The sequence below is a fragment of the Nyctereutes procyonoides genome, unplaced genomic scaffold (genome assembly GCF_905146905.1).
Source record: "Nyctereutes procyonoides isolate TBG_1078 unplaced genomic scaffold, NYPRO_anot_genome, whole genome shotgun sequence".
Classification (NCBI taxonomy): domain Eukaryota; kingdom Metazoa; phylum Chordata; class Mammalia; order Carnivora; family Canidae; genus Nyctereutes; species Nyctereutes procyonoides.
The window spans coordinates 69,334,689-69,358,651 of NW_026575051.1; positions in this window are offsets into that span (position 1 = coordinate 69,334,689).

Here is a 23,963-nt window from a genome sequence, read left to right on the forward strand (position 1 = left end):
ATACACAAAGCAACATCTGATATAGCAGCTGAGTAAATGTTAGCTATAATTAGTTATTATTTTTACTGAGTGTCAGCATGTTAGCTCCCTGCTAGATTCTAGAGATGATAGATGAATAACAAAGAATCTCTGGATTTGAGGGACTCACAAAGAAATGGAGAAAAAATATCTAAACTTTGAAATATATGTTGTATGCTGAAACTATTTTCAAGTATGCAATTTAGTTTCATCCTCAGACCTGTAAATACGTTTATGATATAATTTCAAAAGCAAAAAGCAGAACATAAAATCTCTGAGGTATGCCTTGATCACAATTATGTGAGCTACATTTCAGGCACAAAGACACACATCCACACACCTCAAAAAGAAAGAATGTTTGCTAAGATTTTTACATATAAAATTATCTAAAAGCATTAAAAATAATAAGAATGTAATAGTTAACAGTATGTAAAAATCATTTGAAGAATCGGGGATATGATCAAGCACCAAAAATTTGAAAGGACAAGAGCTAAGCAAGGCTCTGTTCGTTTGCAGGCTAGAATCAGCACGTTCTTGCTAATAGAATTTTAGATATAATTTTGTCCAAAATCTTCCAGTTCATAAATAAGGAATCTGAAGCTTGGATATGTTTAAAGATTTGCAGGAAGTGAAAATGGAACCCAGTCTACTAGCCTCTGTCCTGAGGTCTCTCCTCTAAACCATAAATTCATTTTTTAACTAAATTCAATTATTTAACACATAATATATTATTAGTTTCAGAGATAGAGGTCAGTGATTCATCAGTCTTGTATAACATCCAGTGTTCATTATCACATATGTTCATGACCCAGTTACCCCATCCCCCCATGCCCCTCCCCTCCAGCAGCTCTCAGTTTATTTCCTATGATTAAGAGTCCCTTGTGGTTTATCTACCTTACTGATTTAGTCTTCTTTTATTTTGATCTCTCTTCCCCTATGATCCTCTGTTTTGTTTCTTAACTTCCACCTATGAGTGAGATCATATGATAATTGCTTTCTCTATTGACTTACCTTGCTTAACATAACACCATTTCACTCCATCCACATCACTGCAAAAGGCAAGATTTAATTTTTTGATGGCTGAGTAGTATTCCATTATGTTTGTGTATAATATTTGTGTGTGTGTGTGTGTATATATATATATATATATATATATATATATATATAATCACATCCTCTTTAACCATTTATCTGCCGATGGACATCTGGGCTCTTTCCATAGTTTGGCTATTGTGGACATCACTGCTATAAACATTGGGGTGCAGGTGACTCTTTGGATCACTACATTTGTATCTTTGGTGTAAATACCCAGTAATACAATTGCTGGGTTGTAGGAGAGCTCTATTTTCAACTTTTTGAGGAACCTCCATATTATTTACGACAGTGGCTGCACCAGCTTGCATTCCCACCAACAGTGTAAGAGGGCTCCCCTTTCTCCATAACCTCACCAACATCTGTCATTTTCTGATTTGCTCATTTTAACCTTTCTGACTGGTGTGACGTAGTATCTCATTGTGGTTTTGATTTGCATTTCCCTGATGCTGAGTGATGTTGAGCATTGAGTGTTGAGTTTGATAAGTTCTTTATAGATCTTGGATACTAGCCCTTTATCTGATGTGTCATTTGCAAATATCTTCTCCCATTCCGTAGGTTGTCTTGGTTTTGTCAACTGTTTTCTATGCTGTGCAAAAGCTTTTTTAGCTTGATGAAGTCCCAGTAGCTTTTTTGCCTTTGTTTCCCTTGCCTTTGGAGACGTGTGTAGCAAGAAGTTTCTGCAGCTGAGGTCATGGGGGTTGCTGCCTTCTCTAGGATTTTGATGGATTCCTGTCATAAGTTCACTTCTGACTAGGCTTTTGTAGAACTCATTTTTGTGAGCTTCAGCGTATTTAAAGGTATACAAGGTCCTTCCCCCCCTTATCAGTCACAGGGAACTTATGGAATTTGATGTAGAGTTGCCTTTAACACATTTTTAAGTTTTACCTTCTTAAGGATTCCGTTATTTAAATATAATACTTCCCACTATTAATGCTGTTTATTACAATGCACAGCACTGAAGATTAGCCCAAGTTTACAGAACAAGTCTCTGAAAGCAATAAAATATAATTTTTAAAAGTTCACTTTTGCAAATACTTTTAAGGCATAGTAGTAAATATTCTGGAAGCTGGTAAATGCTTTTAATAGATGTAGCCCTGGTTATAACTTGGTGTACTATATAATTACACTGGCTTCTCTTTTGATACCTATACAAATAAGGATTTGCCCTCTCTTTGCTTTGAAATTTCATGTATTTAGTAAATGAGACAATAAAGTAATTTTTAAATCACTGCCATCACTGTGGAAATATGATTTTAAAAACTATTATAGTCTGTTTGTGGAGTCTGTCTTGGATCATATAGTGGGAAGGTAGCTCTCAGAGGTTGAGCGTACCCTAACATTTTGTTTCTTTTCATGGAGATCTTTTCTTGAACTTCTTTGTTATTAGAAAGCATATTTTTTCCTAAAAGACTTATGGAGAGCATTTGAATGATAATTTAAATATTTTCCTGGCTTTCACGGAAAAACGATATAATGTCTTGGCTTAGAAAAAAGCTTTTTATTTTGCTATACATTTAGAAAGCATCCAGCATATTTTCTATACAGTCAACACAATCTTTAAAGCCATCTGCAGTTTGCAACAATTTCATAGTTTAGTAGCTTAAATTGATGAGAAAATGAGCTGCTGACAGACATGTTTTTCCAAATTGATATTTGAGGATGGTGCAGCCAAAATACTTGGCGTGAAACAGCAAAGAAAATGAGGAGTGTGTATCTACAGAACACAACTCTGTACTGCAGCACAAGCTAAAAATGCTTCAAGTCTGATAATTTACCCCTTGTCTTAAGTTCTGCGTTGCAGTCTTTGGTGAAACGTTGCAGTAAAACTTAGAAAGACTATAGTATTTTTCCTCTCTCTTATCTAGGTAGATATAGATGTTCCAATTACTGGCAAGTCTTCTTGAAAAAAAGTGAAAGTGCCATTTTAAATAGGCACTCTTTTGAGTGTTGCTTACCTATGGATTAAGTAAATCTTCAGATATGAAAAAGAATGAACACAAAAATGAAGAAGCTCATCATGTGCATTATAGTGGTAAGGAAACTGTTAACTTCAAATTACTTTTCAGGATTTTAGCTCTTTATGTTTTTTTTTAATTTTTATTTATTTATGATAGTCACACAGATTGAGAGAGAGAGAGAGAGAGAGAGAGAGAGAGAGAGAGAGGCAGAGACACAGACAGAGGGAGAAGCAGGCTCCATGCACCCGGAACCTGACGTGGGATTCGATCCCGGGTCTCCAGGATCGCGCCCTGGGCCAAAGGCAGGCGCCAAACCGCTGCGCCACCCAGGGATCCCAGCTCTTTATGTTTTTATGTCATTTTGCTAAATTTACTGTGATCTTTCACTGTACATACACACAAATGTACCACACACACACACACACACACACACACACACATAGAGTGCCTCAAATGAAAAAAATAATTTGTAGTGCAAAAATTTTTGGTGTTTCACTTTTTGCTTTTGTTTTTTCATTACTTAGGTTGAGGCTAAATACCGATGGTGTTACTCTAAGACAATGAGTCAAAGAAGGAGGCAAACCAAAGCAAATGAAGAAATAGACTCTAATCTATAGAACAAACTGAGGGGTGCTGGAGGGGGGATGGATGGGAAAATGGATTAAATGGGTGATTGGTATTAAGGAGGGCACTTGTGATGAGCACTGGATGTTGTATATAAGTGTTGAATCACTAAATTCTATACCTGAAACTAAGGTTACCTTATTTGTCAACTAACTAGAATTGAAATAAAAACTTGAAACTAAAAAAAAAAAATAAATAAAAGACCCCTGTACAAACATCAGTACATTTTTTAAAAAGATATTTTCAAATTAACTTTTTTGAATTACAAGAACTAAATTTGCATTTTTGTGTTTTTGCTTTTAGTACCTAACTGATCCTTGCTATTGGACATTTAATTAACTCAGTCAACAGACACTTATCAGGTCCCACTCATGACTGAGATGTCATTGCTGTCTTCATTCAGGTAAAGTTTTGCCATCCCTAAGTATCACTCTCCTTTCTCCTTAAAGGCTCACAATTTATTTTATTTTTTTTAAAGATTTACTTATTTATTTACTCACGATTTATTAACACAGGTCAAGGAGTTGACTCCTGGACAGTAACTCAGCCCGAAGGGACCTGAAAAGGTAGGTACTCTAGATGCCAATGTTACAGCTTCTCCAGCTCTCCACCTTCACAGTTACAACTTCCTGGTGGAAAAATCATCATTGCTATTTATGTTGTTCCTCTCCCACTGACCAGTGCTGTGATCCCAATATGGCCCGTGATAAGACCACGTGAATTAAGTAATAAATTTATACAAATGTAAAGCATTTTCTAGGTGGAAAGCATTTTCAGTTGGTTTTAAATGTACTATTTTTAGAGGGATAACAGTTCCAAATAATACCCAAACCACCTAATGAAAACCAAAATAGGACTAAATTAAGTAACATGTACAGACATTAGTATTATTCTCAGTGTATTTAAACTGTGAAGCACATTTCTCCAGCTCACAGTTTTGATCCACAGAGACCCAGACTGTGCCACCTCAGTAATCCCATAACCACTCAGCTGTAATTTTGCATACTCAATATCCTTCCAGGGAAGCCAAATGTTATCTGGAAGTGCTAATGAATGACCACTTTCTACAATGCTTGCAATTACCATGCAAAATACTCAGCTAGGCCTGAAGCCATGTAAATTTGTCCAATTTCGGGTTTCATCAAAACTTAAATACCAGCTTAGTTTCTATAAAAGGCCAACTATTTACAAAGAGGTCATATATTTCAAATAGTGGCTTTCAATCTGAACTCTTAAAAAAGGTATAAGACTGTTAGATTTTGATTGATTCGCTCAAGTGTAATTCAGATAGAAAATCAAAAATTTTATAAAATGAAATAAGTGGAGTCCCTCAATCTGCATGAGTTTGAAATTAAAAGACCTAGTTAGCAGTATGATTCTTTTAAAATTGTGAAATATGATAGGGCATTCAATATATGTTCATTGAGCACCTATTAGATGTTAGGCACTATTTTATGACCTGAATGAATAGGGAGTAGCCCTGCCCCTCATGCATCTAGTAGAGTGACATGCGCTCCTAGTAGAGTGACAGTCAGCGATAGTAATTACACAGTGTAACACCAAGTGGTGATAAACACCATGGAGAGAAGAGCAGCACAAGAATAGAGAGTGACACAGAGCAGACTGAGTGAAAGTTGTTCACGTGAAGGTAAAGGTGATAAAGAGAGACTTCTCAAGATAAACTGGTGGATGATCAGAAACTTTCACAAAGTGAGAAGGAAGCCATTGAGACAGTCTCCCAGGCAGAAGTACAGTGAAGACCCTGAGGTGAGTTCCAGGAGTTGGTGAGTTCCAGGAGCCTCAGTAGGTAATATTGCTGCGTTGCTTTAAAGAACAAGGAAACGGTTAAAAAATGAGGTTAGAGAAGTAGCCAAGGCTGTCACAGAAGGCCTTCATGCCATGCGAGGGACACTCTTGTATCTGTTAAGTATTAAATTTCCAAGAAATGATTTTATCCATGGAAAAAGATGAGTATGTGTAATTTTTTAAATTATCTTTTAGAATGTGTTCGATGAGTACGCAAGAATGTATGTGCAGGTAAGTGTATAGGACAACTCTGGTCTCCTGCCTCACATTCTCTAGGTCCTTTTATTTTTCCAGCTATTCCTGCCACAACCATCTTGCCTCAGCTGAGTGGCAATCTCTCACCTGGAAGGTGAGGCTTCTCTAAAGCCACTACATGGGATACCTGGGGCAACGGGCCTGGCGCTCATTCCCGCTCAACCTGGACATGGACTGGTAATGCTCCATTCTCCCTTGACCAAGGAAGTCAGAAGCCAGAGTCAAACCCTTCTCTCTGCAATTCTGAGGTATATTCTTTTGATTCCACCAAAGGTCCTGGAAGGTCTGAGTTCCAGTTGTCCTCCGTAACTCTACTCCTTTCCCTCCTTCCCAGTTTACCTCTTCCCAAAGATCCAATCCTGTTCCCTGGAATCACTTCCCCGCATAAACAATCTGCATGTCAGCCCTTGTCTCAGGCTCTGTTTTCCTAGAAGAACCTCAGGTATGATAGCAAGTTAAAAGGTTTGAAATATATATATATATATTCAATCCACTATATATATATATATTCAGTTAAAAGGTTTGAAATATATATATATTCAATCCACTATATATTGAATAAAAATATTCAATCGACTCAATCCAATAACTAATGTATTCTCATAACTTGCAGCTACCAATGTGCTCCTCTCTGTCTCAATCCTCAGTCACCACTATCCCCACATCCTCCCCAAAAGCCCAGCCAGGGAACCACAGCCACAAGCTTTGGTTTCATCTCTTTCTTACCATAGTTTTAAAAAAAGTTTATTATCATATATTTATATATTGCAAAAGAAAATATTATTTTCTTTGAGCTTTTTGAAACAGTACCATAAAAAACGTGTAGTTTTATGTAACTTTTTATAAAGTCAAATTATGTTTCTAACATTTATCCTTGCTTTATGAAGTTGTAGTTTCAATACTGCATGGATATAATTTACTTATCACAATTTACTATTTTTTTTTCTGTCCACAGATATTTAGGTCTTTCCATAGTCTTGCTATTTTGAGCATTGCCACTGTGAGTATTGTACACGTGCCCTGGGGCACATATGCAAGAGGTTCCAGTGCTGTGGCACCTTGCCACATGCGGCTACTGAGCTTTTGAAATGTGACTAGTCCAAACTGAGACATGCCATAAAGTATAAAATATGCACCAGATTTCAAAGAATAAGAGAGAAAGAAAATATCTTTTGAATGATTTTACAGTATTGAGTGCATGCTTAAATAAATGCTATTCATTTGGATAAATTGAATTATATGAAATACATTATTAAAATTAATTCATCCGTTCTTTTATTTTTTTTAAATATGGCTACCAGGAAATGTAAAATTCTAGTTTTGACTTGCATTTGGACCACACTAATCTAGGACTATGCTACTCAAAATGTGTTTCCCTGACCAGTAGCTTCAGTATCACCAGGAAGTGCAAAATCTCTGGTCTCAATCCAAACCACCTGAAAGACATGTAGAAATGCAAAATTCAAAATGAATGAATGAATGAATGAGTGAGTGGGTAAATAAGATAAAGGAAAGGAAAAGTTATGGAATCCAGGAAATAAGAAAGAAGGGCAGTGCATAGAGTACTGATTTAGATCAAAACTAAACACAGAGCTCTAGAAGAAGATCTCTGAGAAAATAAAATATGTAATTAGAAAAGTTAGTCAAAGAAATAGAGGACATATTTATTACAAACAGTACATACAAAGGAACAATTAAAAACTTCAGGGAAAAGAAAAGCAGCAGAAGTGAAATGGAGTTACAGTCACTCCTAGATTTTTAAGAAATAATGTACATAATTATGAAATGAAATGCCAGGGGGTAGGATGTGGAGGATTGTATCCATATTTTACAAACCGGATCATCAAAGAGACCATCTGTACTTGAGGGAACATGAAATAAGAAGGTAATGTATCACCTACAGATACAAAGGGACATCTAAAAAAAGGAACTAAATCATGAGAAAAAATATATATATCCAATCCTGGAGGAGGGGACCTAGAGGTCTGGCAAAAAGAAGATAAATTTGCTGTCATGGAAAAAGATAGTGACTAAAATGATGGATACAGAACTAGCACTAGAAGAATATTATTTTCCAGAAGAAAGAGCTAAAGATGCTCACTTGTAAAGAATAAATCTAGAGTATAAAGTATCAGGGGAAATCATTGCTTGTAATTAATTTGTATAAATTGCTCCACAAAAATATGAAAAATTATAAAATATTGGATATAAAGTTAGATACCTATAGTTACAAACTATATGTAAGATATATACTTCCTAGATATAGTCCATAGTAAATAATTATGATATTAACATCTTTTGTTGACATATATTTGTAGTTTTTCTCAGATTCCTCCAAGTTTAATTTTTATGACGTTTGTTTTTTTTAATGTATATATATCAATCCACCATACTCTAACTTAACAGTTTGAAGTTCTTTCTTGATGCCTTCTGTCCTGCTTATTGATATTTTATAAGGCAAAAAATTCTTCACTTCAAATATTGTTTTCGAAGGAGGAGGTTTTTTTAAAAATTAAGATTTAGTTTAGACAATATTATGGAATTTATATCAAAAAGGTATTTAAAGGTATATAAAGGCAAGCCATACACAATGAAGTAAATTTTCTAGGAAAAGAATGGAACTGTGCTTGAGTGGATGTGATGAGGAAATGTTTAAGAACTGATTTTGTGTAATATAAATAAAGTTTATGAATATAATATATATTATATACTTAATATATAATGCATACAATATAAGAAATATAATTTTAGTTTATAAATATATATTTATATATTATACATAGTATTCTATATGATATATAATTATTTATATAAAATATAAAAATAAAATTCATATAGTATAAATACAAAAAACTGATTTCATAATATACCCTCCAAAGACAGAAGTTATCTTAAAGATTAGAAATACTTCATAACTTCTAACCATTTTTGCAATGAACATGACTAGTGCTTAAATTTTCCCTTTTTTTTTTTTGCAATGATTTATGACTCTCAGCCCAACCCAGATACATAGCCCTAGGCCCTCATAGATCAATGAATCACAAAATTTTGTGAGAAAAATTCTTATTGTGAGATTTATGGCTCTAGATAATTGTTTTCTTTGGGTTAGTATGCTATTTATGCAGATTAGTTGATAAAATAATCAAAACTGCATTTGAGATCTTTATACAAAAAGTTAGCTTAGCTTTTGTTCAAACCTAGATGAAAATTATTGTTATCTTTATTTCACGTGCCTGAATCATTAGGAATAAGTATAGTAACACCATAACACAAATATGAAGAGCTGATTCACAGAGCAGATATCATGCTAGCCACTTTTTAGTCTGGGCCACTGCTGCTGAATCCTGAAAACACTGGAGCAATGACATTCCAATAATGGAGAGTGATCAGTACTACAAATAATTGCATTATTTGTCAATAATTCACGTATGGTTGTAATCTCAACAAAGCACAGCATTGGTTGTATTGATCAAATTGTGGATTTAGCTTAATATCTATAATAAAGCTTACTCCTTTTAATCATTAAGTATAGCAGCAAGTCAATATAAACATCTTTGAATCTGGATCACTTTATCCTTTTAGATACCTTTTGATTTTACAGTTGACTTGGACAGAAAATTGACAAGTATATATGCTTTAATTGAGTCACAGCTTTAGTGTTCTACTTATGAAGATTTTAAGGCAATATATTTCTGTCCAATTTTTGATCAATATAAATAATTTCAATGACTTTTTATGGAATGAAATTGTCTGGTAGTGCTATAGAATTTTAGAGAAAGAAGAAAGCTATTGTGTACTTTATGCAAACTCTATCTCATCATTTTTTAAAAGACTAATCTAAACCAGAAATTAAGGAAGTTGCTACTATCAGAGAGCCAATGGTCTAAAACATTAAACATGCTTTCCCTAACTGATAAAGTATGTGCACTTATGTTTTAACTTAAGAGCTTTAGGCAAATTCTGAGTCTGAAGGCAGACAGACCTATCAACTGAGAAAAAAAAAAAGTTTTCAATTCAGGGAATTGAGGGACTACTGAATCATCAATAAACTGACTTGCTGGGATTATAGATGAACCGTTCACTCTCTGGTTCTCCTCAGCCTTGTAGATAGCTCCAGACATATCTGGTTTATAAAACAATGAACTCCTTATTCTGGGAAAACAGCTGCAATAGCTGTTCAAGAGATGGGTGGTATTCTACTTTGTTTAAAATATTTGAATTTTATATGACTGAAAAGACAATGTTTTATTGTTTAATAATAAAGTATGGAACAATTGCTGTTTTAGGGCATTCTCTATAATAGGAGTCTGTAGATTTCTACAGTGTTTTCCATTCACTAATTGGAACCAGGACACTGGCCATAGTGATTTATATCTCTGAATTCCTTTTTAAATTGACTTGTACAGTCTTTAAAATTCTTCAGCTCAGTTCACCAGCCAGTTAGATACACACTATTGTTTTATTTTTGAATGTCTTAAAATTAAATGTAAAGCTTTAATTATTTCACTTTTAAAATATGACCAAACTTTAAATCCCAGTGTTCCACTGGCTATGAGAAACCTAATGAATAAATTCACATAGGATTAATTTATTCACTTATACATGTCTCCTTTAAATTTAAAAACAGATATTTAATGCTTCAAACTAATAGAATAAAATAAAGCATATGCTATTACAAATATGTGAAGTTTGCTTTTTATACGCTTTCTAAAAGAAAATTGAGATTAATATCTCATACTGATGTTATACATTAAAATTATTTTTACACTTACAGCTACTTCCTGATATTTTAGTATATAATCTGACAAGCATAGAAGAAAAATAATATTTAGCCAATTACCTTTGGACAGTATGGTGGTCATAATCAAAGGAAAGTGAATAAGCTTTAGAAATTGATCAAATTCCACTTAAATTGTGACATTTTCCCAAAAGGAATATCATAAAACTCTCCCCAAAGATCATTTAGTTATGGAAAGTACTGTGGACTCTCTCTCTCACCCCTTTGCCTTCCTTTGGTTTGTTTACTAAATTGCTCATAAGCCCAGTTAGGTCTTTCTTCTTCCCCTTTCTCCTATCAGACATAGACTCCTCTCAGGCAGATTTTTCCACAAGGACAACTTCCACAACTTCAGGCATGAAATTGACTCCAGGCTTACTCCAAAGCCCATTGCAAGATGGTTTGTTTACCGTGCTCTACGACCTTCCCTCTTCATCCTCTGTGACTAATTGAAGGCATCAGATCCTGTTTCCTGAGGCTTCTGGCACCCTACACTTGGTTTATTCCTTCTACATTTGGCCTTATTTTTCACTTTCTGTATCTCAAGGTGTAGTAAAACACCCTCAACTATTTGACTTTCTCTACAAGGCCTCTTTGCTGCCAGAACTTTAAACACTATAAAAGTAGTATACTTTTAGTAGTATGCAGCAATAAGCTAAAATATCACAAGCTAAAATCAAATCAATTTGTGTCAACAGTAATCACAGCACGCTAAGACTAGAAGCCCATTTTAACTGTCTAGAAGCCACAACAAAATTTAAATTAGAGCCACACTTCCTACTAAATGATTTTTAAAAATCATTTGAGCTAATGTGTGGGTTATTTCTCAATGTTCCGTTAAATTTTGTATTCAGACTCATAAGATGAAAGCTGTTTAAGATGGAAAGCTTCAATATTTGAAAATAACAGAACTGCATAAAGATAATTTTATGCACCAAGCCAAGCCTCATTCTGAGCATGGAGTGAACAATAATTACCAGAGATAAAGGTTCAGTCCTCAAGAAGATTATAGTTTAGTCTAGAAGACATTTAGACATGCAAACCTATGACAGCAGGTGAACTAAGTGAAAATGAACTAAAGGAAAATGGTGATCTCAAACCAAGCATTCAACATTAGAGAAAGTATAGGATAGGTTGACAGGACTTCAAGCTTTACCGGGCACCTAAAAGAAAATACTATGAGAGACTTTGAAAGAAGGAGGTTAAGAAAGGAGGAGCCTAGAGTGGGAGGGGTCCAGGAAAAGACAGTATGAGCACAGGTAGAAAGTTCTCCTTGCATTAAACCCATCTCTTCAAATTGCCTTAGCTGAAGACAATCCAGCAGAAGTTCCTAGCAAAAGGTCTCTGAGCAAGACCGCACTGTCTCCACTGTACTCGTAAATAACGTCTGAGCTATTATTTCAGTCTGGAACTCTGGGTACTCATAGACCAAGAAACAGCTCTCCACATGGAGGAAGCTTCTGAACCTCTCCTACAAGAGCACATACCTTAGGAATAGGCTTTTGTTCCTTGGGCTAGGCAAGCATGATGATATCATGCAAAGTGATGTTTGTCACACAGTAGTTCTCCACCCTGGTTGCATATTAGAATCCTCAAGGGGACGTTAGGAAAACATACTAATTTGCAGATCTCATCTTAGACCAATGAAGTCAGATTGGTATTGGTATTTATTAAATATTCCCACGATGGTTATAATATGAAGTCAGGATAGAAAATCATTGATTCTAAGGCATTCACAGGAAAAACTTAAAAGCTATGAAAGATAAGAACGTGGAACAAGTCCCCATATACAAAAGAAAGAGGCAACTAAAGTGTACTAGTTTGGAGAGCATTCTTCTTGTGTTTTGTTCTCTTTCTCATGTTGCTCTGAGTTGAGCCAGTCACTGCCAGCAGGACAGCCTAAAAAAGGCATCACTTCATTGTAGTCATAAATTTCTACTGGTATTTTCTGGCTGGTTCAAAATCTCTCTCTCTCACATACACACACATAAATACAAAATAAGATAGCAGATACAAAAGTAATTGAAACTAATAAATAGGTAAGACTTAATTAAATATAAAGAGGTAAAAAAATCAAAAGATAAAGTGACTTATGTCCATTTAAAAAAAAAAGATTCCACAGTATATTGTTAGCAAGAAAAATAAAACAAGAAACAGAAAGTATGAAAATCAAATAATGAAAATATATATCAAAAATACAATAATTTTAAAAAAACAACAATAACAATTTCAACATAAGTTCCAATAGAATTTAAAGTGAAAGTATCAGAGGACTTGAATAAACAAAGACACGTGGATAGCCAACAGAAATATGCAAAGATACTCAACTAATCATAAGGGAAATGGAAATCAAAACCACAATGAGTTACCACCTTACACCTGTCAGAATGGCTAATACCAAACAGACAGGAAATAGCAAGTGTTGATGAGAATGTGTGAGAATGTGGAGAAAAAGAAACACCCATGCACTGTGGGAATGTAAATCAGTGTGTTGGAATGTAAATGGAAAACAATATGGAAGTTCCGCAAAAAATTAAAAATAGAAACCTTGTATGATCCAGTAATTCCACTATTGGGTATTTACTCAAAGAAAATGAAAACACTAATTTGAAAGATCTATGCACTCTTACCTTTATCACATCAATATTTACAGTAGCCAAGACATGGAAGCAACTCAAATGTCCTTAATAGATGAAAGGATAAAGACACACACACACACACACCCCTACACACACACACACACACACACACATATGCACAGGAATATTACTCAGTCATGAATAAGGATGAGACTTTGCCATTTGTGACAACACGGATGGACTAAGAGGTTGTTATGCTAAGTGAAATAAGTCAGAAAAAAGACAAATTCCATAAAATCTCACATATATGTGGAACCTAAAGAACAAAACAAACAAAAAGCATAAACAGACTAAATTCAGAGAACAAACTGATAGCTGCCAGAGGAGAGAGGGATGGGGGAATGGGCAAATGGGTCAAGGGGAGTGAGAGACACAGACGTCCAGTTATGGAATAAATAAGTCATGGGGATAAAAGACACAGCATGGGGAGTATAGTCGATGGTACCACAATAATGCTGTATGGTGACAGATGTGGTGAACACAGCATAATGCACAGACCTGTCAAACCACTACAGAGTTCACCCGAAGCTAATGAGCTAAAGTAACATTGTATGTCAACTCTTATTTATTATTTTTTCAATTAAAAAAATAATAAAGTGAAAAGCATCATGAGAAACACTAAGAATATCATAAACTATTAAAAGGCCAACATATATTAGGGCACCTGGGTAGCTCAATCAGTTAAGCATCTGACTTTGGCTCAGGTCATGATCTCAGGGACTGGGATGGAGCCCCATCCCCAGTACCACTCAACAGGGAGTCTGCTGTCCCTCTTTCTCTGCCCCTGCCATATTTCTCTCAAATAAATAAATAAAAATCCTTTTTAAAACTAAATAAAAGGTCAACATACCAAAGAGATATAACAACCACTTAGTAAGGGCACACTATTATGTCAGGCACTGTGCTAGGCCCTCAGCTAGCAACAAGCAACAGTAAAATTATGAGACCTCCAAGTTAGTCAGATCCCCCAAAAACTATGTGACAGCTCAAAAAACCCAGGAGTTCTCCTTAATCTGATGCATTGATGCATATACCCTTTCTTTTGGTGTTGGTATTCCTATCCTAATCCCTCCAAATATCCAACAAAAGGAAAATGTTTTATTTAGGCTTTTTTCCATGTCACTATTCTTTCCCCCAGGCCTAGTGACTTCCACTTTAGCAATATTTTCTAGCTCTTAAGGCTTTCCAGGACATAAAAATTTTATACCCCCAAGACTCCTAAGACTGCATAAGGAGAAACAAAAACATTCCACAGCGTATGACTAGGGATCCCAGGAAGTCTGGTAGCTTTTACTTCATATATACCATGAAAAGTTTCCCAGTCTTGGGGCCTCATGTTGGTACTTTGACCCAAATCAAATTTATTATTTTTACTAAGGTGATGATATTCTTGATAAAAAGAGAGATTAAAAAAAAAAAAGACTGGCCCAGTTTAAATTTGGTTTGCTTTGAGAATTATTATGCAGAGCACAATTTTATAATAGGCAAGTATTTCAAGGTTGCTGTACTTGGCAAGAAGGAAAGAAATAGACATAGAATCAAATTCATGGAACATGCAGTTTAATGAAACATCTAATTGGGCATCAAACTGCAGTCTAACGTGTAGTGGATAAAATTACATATTCTCAGCCAATTAGAAAATGGACCTTAGCTCCCTGATCTGGAAAGCTGGAAAGGGGGTAAATGCTGAGTAGCCTTTTTTTTTTTTTTTTTTTTTTTTAACCAAAGGACGTAGCCGAGTTTTACACAAAATGAGGTTGGTTTTTAAAAACAAGATTTCAGCTTAGGACATCATGTGTCTGTTTTTTAAGTTCCTTTGGCAGGCCCAAATGGCATCATAAATTTAATGTACTGAAATTTGAGCTTTTTCATGCAAGAAATCAGGCCAGAATATGTCAGCTCACCAAAAAAGCATATTATTCTTGGAGGTATAAAATATTTGTTCTGTAGCTACAATCATATTAAAATTTCCTCCAGTTTGAATTTTAAGTATTCCTCGTGGAGCGTGTGATGAAACTCTATGGTCTTGGCAGACACTGAGTAACCTCCTCTGGAATCTCTTTGGCCTGGACCTTAGTACAACTTGGTCCTGTTTTTCTTCACCTTGATAGGTATCTGGGGATGAGATCATGACTTGACTTTCTCCTCTCATGACTCACATATCTGAGGCCTCATTTCTAAAGAATAGATCTCCAATTGCTTGTTTAAATTCTTTACTAATATGAGGATCTGCGGAGGGTGTGAACAAAAACTTAGAGCCATAAGAAATTCTATTGTCATGCCATTGAAACAGAATTCAAAAATATGTGCAGGATAAGTGCCACACGTCTAGTGATTCTGAAAGACAGGTCAGTATGATGGCATTTCATGAAATAGCTAGAGCGTAAGACATTATTCACAATAAAAGGAAAGCTTTGTCTCCTAGATCAGGGGTTTAAAGAAAAGGATACATTAAAATCTGCAAAGGAAAGAGAGGTCCCCTCTCTTCTTAGTCTTCTAAAACCCAGCAGGACCAACCTTATTGCAACCTAGGTGAAATCGACTTCATCAATTCTTCCATTAAAGCTAAATTCGTCATGTTGCTGTGAATTACAGACTGTCTACTGCCAAGTGCATTGTCCTTTATAACTAACTGTGTAATGAGCTAACCTGAGAAAGAGAGGCAGAAGTACTGAGTGGCTCTAAGGGACACCAGCCTTCTGAAATGGGAAGTATTCTCTTGCACACACAAAAGAAGCCATGTAGGGGAGTGCTTAGTACTAAAAGTAACTCAGGACAAGTGCCAAACTGTGGCCACCATTGACCCTGATCTTACGTATAAATATCTTGAATTCCTGATCTTAAGCAAACATTTCTGAGCACAGGTACAATTTTGTGGGGATGCTGTAGGAATACAAAGGGCCTTGGTTTGACTCTTATAAAAGAGTTTCTCTCTTCCTTCAATTTTCTCTTATGTGCCATGTACCTGAAAGACTTGTTATTCTACAGTATGACTAGTTTCTCCTAAATTAGAAAGAAGGCCCTAGAGGCACAGAATCACAGACAAACTGCACATCCTGAAGATTACCTATTCTATTTCTCCTATTTTAGGGAGAGAATGCTGAACCCTGGAGAGGTTAAATTAAAATACTAGCTGATACCTAAGTACCCCTTGTCTCAGTCTTGCACTAAGCCTATTATAGTAATGGAAACGATTCTTACTACTAGTCAGGAAAATATAATTGTCATGCTTCAACTCCAAAACTTGGTATATTGGAGGAAATTGCAGGCGGCCCTAGTATCTTGTACACTGGCCCCCAATTGCCCTCAATTGTCATTCATGAGTGTATGGTTTCATTTTCTTAATCCATCTGTTTGGAGTATACTCTAATTATAGAAGTAAAATATGTATAACTCTGAAATCTGGCTTAAAAATATCCATAATTGTTGGTAAATCTGAAGTAATAAATGAAGGAATTTTGACATAATCCAGCTGCTAGCACCATTGTTGCATAAATGTGCTTGCTTTCTTATTACATTTTTCTAGCTCCAGGAAGAAAAATGCCATCATGTTTCTAGAGTTTGTAGCTATAAAAAACAAGAACATGTTTAATCTGAAGAGCAAAATGGGGCTTATGGATAAGAATTATTTCACTTTGAAAAATTACTTCCACAAGAACCATTGAATTTAGTTGAAAAACACATAACTATCAGAATTCAACATATCATGACTTACACCCGGACTTCCACAGCCCTAAACATGTGCAACTAAAAGTAATGGTAGTGAAGGCCTTGAAAAGAATAGGAAGGTTGATGATAAATGACTCAGGAAGAGAAAATGGGCTGGCCATATTTGAACCCGACATGATCTACTGAGCTATGCCAATCATCATGTCCATAGTACTGCTGGGGAGACCCACTCCGTAACTGACTGCCTTACCAGGTGTCCAGGGAGATTTTGCATACGTTATAGCTGACCCATTTCATTCATAATGCCATCTATCAGTTTTCATATCTGTCCTCTTGGATAGGTTGAGAGACACAAACAAAAAGAATGGGTGAGTAGAAAGATTGGTCACGGTTGCCTTAAGTAAAGGTAATTAAAACAATATAATAATAATGGGTCACCATACATCATAGTCTGGGGCAATTTTATCCTAAGTCCCACGTACTGTCTGGTTTAACATTTGTCCCAGACAAAACTTCCAGGTTTGGTAAGTTATATCATTGTTGTTCAAATAATAGTTGATAATATATTAGTGTTTATGCCACCAGGTATAAAAAGATGTTTCATCTAATTTAATCCTTTCAACAACACTACACAGTATAAATCATTACTGTGATACCCATTTTATGGATTAAGAAACAGTGTAGCACAGAGCTCATGTAATTTAATAATTATCATCCGACTATAAATCAATGGAGCCAGGATTGCTGACTCCAATTCTTTATGACAACTCTTGACTGCTTCATAACAAATTCACCTTTTCTGGGCTTTGTCAAGGTAAATGTTAAAAGTGTAAATCAGAATTAGTTTCAATAGCTGAACCATAAATTTAGTAAATCGCTTAGTTTTAAACCAAGTATCAAATAGGATTTGATTGCTGCCGTGACGTGTTTGGAAAAGGCAGAAGCTCCTTTAGCAGGTCTGGAATATGAAAATCAGGGCTTATCCCTTGAAACCTTAAGAAATAAATTAAGTAGAAATTATGAAAATATATTTTACAGAGAGATCTATTTATGGATCTTCTTGCTGTCAGGTATTGATACAAACTAAAATTCAACCACTTTTGGATGATAACTTTAGGAAAGACAGGTTAAGAATGAGTTAATAAGTGCTAGGGTTGGGGAATATGTCACTTTTTTAAGGATATTAGAGAGGAAGCCTCCTTAGAGCACCCCATGTGGCCTAAGAATGAGTCTGACCCTGTTGAGTAATTTTTGTCTTTTCTCATGACAGTTGGGCAAAATCTCCTTAACCACATAAATCATTGAAATAGCAGTTACTTCAAATGAAAGGACATTTTTATATTTGCAGAAAATTCTGATATCTGGTGATTTTTTTTCCCTTTAGTCAGAAATCCCCCTTGATCAGCATTGCATTTCCTGGAGTCTACAATTGCCATTCTTCATGAAGAACAACTTGAAATATCTTCTAAATCATTGAAAATTATAATGATAGCAATGCTATTGGGCCCCATTTCTGTGAAACTTGCTAATCTTTGAAGACGTGTACAGTAACTGTGTTACTAAGAATATTTGAATAATTTGAACATTCCATTCTCCAATTCATTGCTTAAAAAGTATTCACCCTATTTGTGGGCAAGATTTCGAGTACCGTAAGAGGCTTTTTGTTTGTTTGTCTTTGTTGTTTTGTTTTGTGTTGTTTTCAAGAAGCATATGCATACACAGATGAATAACATTTGGTAGCCTTACCCTTGAAAATAAAGTTTGGCAACATGTTGTTCTGCAAAGTCTCAATATCAAGGAAAAAATTCAGTTTTAGTTGCACAGTGAATTGTAAAGTATGCACTCTATTATTGAATATGGTTTGTTCGTATCTATAATATACAAGACCATCAAGATACAAAATTATAGCAGGAGAAATATGCTAAGGACTTGAGCCCTGCCACTCGATGGGAGAATCAGCAGAACCTGTAGGATCTTATTTGGAATTGACATTCTCTATTGTAATTTTGTTCCTGTTTATTTTTAAATTTTCTTTTTGTTTCACTGGAAAGGAAAGATGCTCAGTTTTAAACGTTAAAAGTGTACAAGTTGCTTTGCTACAATAAAACTAAATGTGTACACACACACAAAAAAAAGAAATATGCTAAGGAACCTAGTTCTAGGAGGCCATCGATCACACTTAAGGTATTTTTACATGAGCAGCTGAATTACACTGTCCACCAAAACCATTTACTATTCTTTTCAATAGGAGGACCAGAGTGTTCACTGCTCTACTGTCGTATGGTGTGTGTCTGCCAGAGAGGTTGAGGTAAGCTTTTCAGAACGATATGAGCTCTGTACTTGGCTGTATAAGCACTTTAAAAGTCTATTGAAGGGGATCCCTGGGTGGCTCAGTGGTTTGGTACCTGCCTTCAGCCCAGGGCCTCATCCTGGAGTCCCGGGATCAAGTCCCGCAGGGAGCCTGCTTCTCCCTCTGCCTGTGTCTCTGCCTCTCTCTCTATCTGTGTCTCTCATGAATAAATAAATAAAATCTTAATAAAATAAAATAAAAGTCTATTGAAAAACATTTGAATAAAAAGATAAGTTCTGAGTAACTCCAATTAAATTTGGATAGTATAGTCGTTTGGCTGAAAAATATTGCTTTTAATGTCATCTCTTTGTAGTGACCTATAATTTGGATGTAATACCACCAAACATACACATATGCCACCACTGCAAACCTACAAATGCACTCACATATACGTGTGTATGTTTATATGCATGCGTACGTATGTTCTGGCTGTGCACAGTTGTGTGGAACTATGAAAATGACCATATAAACTGAAACTGTGCAAAGCGATCTTAATAACAATCCAAGGGGAAAATTCTAACTGTTCTGTGACCTATAGAAATTTTGTCTAAATATTAAAAACTCTGTGCCAGTTTTAAATATATCTCAAAAATTAAAACAAGGGCAAATTATGATTTACTTAACCCACTGTGATTTAAACAATTGGAATATTTAGAATTAGAGTGTTTTATTTATTTGTAAAAAAACGTATCAAGAGTGGTTCTTTGAACAGTGCTTTCCTTCTTGTCATGTAGCAGGGCACAGAGCTACCATCTTTTCTAAGCCTTGGAGAAGAGTTGTCATATTTCTTTCCAACTCTGAATATGCTTTCAGCATTTTCTCCTTTGTACTTCCAATATTGTGAAATATTTTCAAGCCTTCCTTTAATATGAAGTATTTTGCCAGCATTGCATCCTCTAGGATGCCTTCATCCTTTTGGTCACAATCACTTCCTCCATTTATGTCAATCACTTCATTATGTCATTACTAATTTCTCCTGGCTACACATCTAGGCTCTTGGATGGGGGTCGTGTCAACATTCTCATGGTCAGTCACTTCTTCTATAACTCTATTTATGCCCATTTTGCGTTTTACTTCCAGCACCATCATTCATTTGTTTGCTCTGCTTTGATCTTTGTTGGACAATTTTTTCTTTTTTGATCATTCATTTTTGTAAATGTCATGTGAGTTTACAACCAGGAGACAAAGAAGTAATGCAGTGATACCCTTTGCTGTATGTGGGTGAACCAAATTACAAATGTGCAGTGACCAATCAATGACAGACTTTGAAAGTAGTGATGTGATTGGTCCTCAATCATGATGGCATTTTTTATTCACATCATGACTTATGCACTAAGAGTTAGCTAAGTTTGAATCTAATACGGTCATTGACAGTTAATACAGTGATCACTGAAAGTTGAGCAGTATTGCAGGAAGACTTGTGTTACCTGATGAAATTTTATTTCTTTGCATAACAGAACTGTGCAAAGGAAAGAATACCTGTAAATTCCTCATTTTCCCATTGCTATACCTTGGGCTATGCCCTCCTGCCAAATACTTAAATATAATAAAAGTTGAAGCAAATTAATCTTGACCAAGATGTAGATGGATTAATCTTGCTTAGGACACAATAAAACACTCAGGGTGAAGAACTACAGTTGCTAGGAAAGGCAATTAAAAATGCACCCTGCCCTCATATCGTGTGGAGGCTAGTGATCAAATAAAATGCATCCATACATACCTGAGGCACAGCATAAGAAAACAGTCTACACAAAATCCATCCTTGGGCTTTTTACAGGTTTGCAAATCTTAATTAGGGAAGGGAAAGTCTTCCGTGGACGTGTTCTAGATGAGAATTAATATGACAGTAATATATAAAATAGATTGCAGGTGTTGTGGTAAGATTTGTCAGGAGGCTACATTACCCAATATATTAGTAGGACGCAGAACTACTATGGGTAACGGTTATTAAGACAATGATGTAATAATGGAGACTATGAGCGACTAGTGCAGAGGTGCGGAGCCAGGACTCATCCCTGGGAGATCAACATGGAGAAGGGAACCATTTGGAGAGAACTATAGTTTCAAGATTGAGTGATTTGCAGAATTTGCAGATTTGCAGACCTAACCTGATCTGATCCTTACAAGATACTGGTAATGTTTAATGCAGTTCACTTGAAACAGATAAAAACAATTGCTAGGTTCTCTCAGTAGGTTGCACATGTTGTCTTGCATGGTCATTCACCTATATTTCTGGATCCCTTAATTTATAGACTATCATAAGAAATAAATAAAAAACAGGTAGCATGATCTGCTCCTTTAAGTGTTCTTTCATCTAGTGTTTCAGTATGTTTCAGACAATATAAGCTTTTCCTTTTTTCAAAAAATGTGGAGATAATTTTATATATATATATATATAAAGGCAACAAATCAAGGCTTTCCAATCTTCCCACATCACAGTTTTAGAAAATCAGAGGCATGTTGTGCACATTTTTAGTTTTTCTTAGTCTGTTTGCCATCAGTGATCATATGTTTCTAATATTATGAGCCTCACAAATGCCATAGTACCTCTTATATTTGTCTCACAACATGTGTTTGCCAACTTTTGTCCACAAGCGAAAGCTTTTATACATGCCAAGTAGGTCTGGCATAATTGTTCAAATACAGAAAACTTATAATGATATAACCTGAGCCAGGAGGGAAAAAGGATGTAAGGAGAATGAATACTTGGTAATATTAGAATAATACTGCCAATATAGGATTATTAATGCTCTTGTACCATAATCCAGGTTGTCTGAGTATTCTTCTTTAAATCAAGCTTAAAATCATTATGCATGATTACTTTCTTACTCAGAAGCTCTGGTGCACTGCAACCTATAGTAGATTCAGATGTATTCAACTGTGGCCTGTACATGTTTCTCACATGATATACTAAAATAGACAAGGCTTTTCTGCCAATATAAGTAATGAAATGATATCAGAACATGGCTTGGGTCATGTGGCATAGCAAGCTAAAAGTGGGGAGAGTTGAGGTCCAATTCTGATCTTGCCTTTCATTCAGCTGTATGATCTAGGAAGAGTAAGAGAAACACACTAAGCCTCAGATCATTCATTTATAATTTGGAATAATAATAATTCTTCTACCCAAGTCAGAGTTTTGTCATTAAAAGCAAGCAAGAAATAAAGGTCCTACTGTATAAACTTATGAAACATTATACAAATATAAGAATTTATTATTACTATTTACAAAACAGATTTTTTACATTGGAAAATATAATGTGTAACAAATTCACACTTATTAAACTCGTTCATATATAGAACTTCCTTGACTATTAAACCATGGGGTTACATCCTGGTAAACTTGTCATAAATTGAAACTGCATTCAATACATTTGACCTACTGACTATCATAGCTTAGCCTAGCCCTACTTAAGTGTGCTCAGAATACTTACATTAGCCTAAAGTTGAGCAAAATCATCTAACACAAAACCTATTTTATAATAAAGTATTGAATATCTCATGTAATTGATTGAATCCTGTACTGAAAGCAAAAGACACAATGGCTGTATGGGGGCAGAATGATTATAAGTGTATCAATTGTTCACCCTCCCGATCGTGTGGCTGGCTGGGGGCTGTGGCTTGCTGACTCTGGCCTGCATCATGAGAGAGGATCATACCACATGTCACTAGCCCTGAAATAGATCCAAATTCAAAATTTAAAGTATAATTTCTATTGAATGTCTATGGTCTTTCACATCATCATAAAGTAAAAAAAAAAAAAAAAAAAAAAACCATAATCTGAACCATAGTTAAGTCAGGACCATCTGTACTTTTTGCTGGTAGAGGTAAAATGAGGAGTAGGATCAACAGAGAGAGGAAATAGAGTATTAAAAAGGATTTTCACTACGTGTTAATGAACCCTCCATCTCACACTGAGTTCTGAGCAGTGATGGACAACATAAAGCCTGTTGAGGAATATGTCGCTGGCTGAGTTTCGAGATACATGACAATCTGTGAATGAAACATGAACGTACTGCTGCCAATCTCTATTTCTAAAACATATCAAAGACCAAGTGTTAGTGGTTCTAAGAGCCCAGTTCTGCATTGGCATTCAGTAAAGTAGATGATAAAGTTCTTTTTATATATTGTGTTTCAGTGTAGTTCAAATATAACAAATTTTACATTGAATTAAAAAAATGTGGCCAATGAATATTGTTTTCCTCCTAGATATTTTGGAGAAAGGAGGGGAAAGAGGAGAGCTTACTTTATCACTTTTGAATGCATATTATACCATAGTAATAAAAAGTATATTCCTGATACAGGAACATATGCACAGAACCAAAGAAAACAACCAATATATTTTTTTAAGATTTTATTTATTTATTCATGAGAGACACAGAGACAGAGGCAGAAACCCCGGAGAGGGAGAAGCAAGCTCCACACATGGAGCCCGATGTGGGACTCGATTCCGAGACTCCAGGATCACGCCCTGGGCTGAAAAAAAGCTGATACAGTGGAAATACGTAACAGTATATTATGCAGCAATCAAATCACTGAAGTTGATATGCGTGTCTTACATCTCCCTGAGTGGGCACCAAATGCATCATGTTGGCTGGAAAAAGAGTGACAATGAAAAGAAGAATATAACACAATATCATCTTTATTTATTATTATTTTTCACAATATCATCTTTAAAAAGCAAAGCAGCACACTGGAAACAGTCATATAGATATAAGTATAGATAGTTTTTGAGATTTTATCCATACTGAAGTCATACATGAAACACATTAGAT